Genomic DNA, 1,576 nt, shown 5'->3' with positions numbered 1-1,576 from the left:
CGTGAGGGAAGGCGGGCGGGGAGCGGCCTCAGTGCAGGGGCTGCGGCGGCAGCGCCTGCCCTGCGGAGCATCTGGGGCGGCGGCTTTGGCGATCCGGGCTGCCGAAGTGTGCGGTGGGAGCCGGATGAATGCTGTGTGTGTTTCTGTACTGTCCTTAAAGGGCGCCCCGACTCTGACAGCCCCCGTCTGAGGCGAGTGCCTGCAGCTACTTCCTCCCCGGGGCTGTGTGAACCTCGCTTATTTTATGAGGATAAAGAGGGCCACCACCGCTTGTGGGGAGCGGAGCGGCCTCCGAGGGTGGCGATGACACCTCGGGAAATGCCACCCCTGCTGCAGGAGCCCTCAGGCCGGCGGCCACAGCCCTGGGGTCACGCTTATGGCGACTCGAGGGTGGCTTTGTCAAGCCACGTGTTCCTGTAGTGCCTTTGGTGATGGGTGCAGAGAGCCGGCACACCTTTTCTTGCAGACGTTTAGTAGTGATTTTGGTTGTTTTGTGTTTTTAAACGGAGGGTATTAACTACAATCTGATCAGGTGCCACCTAAAGAGTACACATGGGTGTAGCGTGTGTCTTTTGGCGTTATTTTTCCTCCTTTGAAGAGGTTTCCGCTTTTCTGCCCCAGCATGAAAAATAGTGAAAAAAAGGTGAATTACTTTAACAAACTCTACGATTGTTCCTTCTGTCTTTACCTGGGGCTTATTGTATAAATTTCACCAGATGTTCCTCTCACTGCAGCAGCCTCGTGCAGTCCCAGCCTAAATCAAGACTGATCAAAGTCCCTGTTGTGAGCTTCTGATTTTTTCCTTGGAAGTATGAAAATAATTAAAAATACGAAAAATATGAAAATATTACTTAATTACCATACTGATAAACTATCAAGTGAAAAGACTGTCATAGTCCTTTTTTTACATGATAAAAATACCTTGTCCTTTTTCTTTTTAAAGGATGTTACAACCAATTCTATTTGATCAAATGTTTATTGGTAGGATTTCTTTTTTATTGTGCTAAAGATGGTGTGTTTGTATTTGCAAGCATAAAATACTTGGTTGAACAAATCTTTACAGTGGGAATTGTTTTTGTTGCACGGGCTTCCTGTCTGTTAAGTGTATATATGGTAGGGCAGTGATTCTTCTCTCAGCAGAAAAAGAAAAACATGTCCTAGACAAACTCTAAGCCTTTCCCATGTAAATGTTCAGACTGTGAGGTGCCTAAATATATACAGTGCAATGAATAAGCATTTGCTCTGTTGGAGCTTTACTCCCTGAAGACTTTGATGCTGTTTGCTTGTATAGAGTAATCTTGAATATTGCTCATGGGGCCAGTCATTGTGTTCAGGAATAGTAGTCTTACATCTGGTATATGTGAGCAGCCAATGTAAAGCTGTGTTACTGTGGGAGTTGTTTTATGCAATCAAGAGCTAAGGAAGACAGAATCAAGAGCACCAGAAATCTTTGCTAATGACCAGGTATTGTATAAAAGCACAGCAAACACAGTAAGCTTTTAGCAGTTTGGTACTTCACCTTGGTCATTAAATCACTTGCAGGTTCATCCCAGGTCAAACAACTAACGGGTCTTCT

The sequence above is a fragment of the Geospiza fortis genome, unplaced genomic scaffold (genome assembly GCF_000277835.1).
Source record: "Geospiza fortis unplaced genomic scaffold, GeoFor_1.0 scaffold97, whole genome shotgun sequence".
Taxonomy (NCBI): Eukaryota; Metazoa; Chordata; class Aves; order Passeriformes; family Thraupidae; genus Geospiza; species Geospiza fortis.
This window is presented reverse-complemented; position numbering follows the sequence as displayed.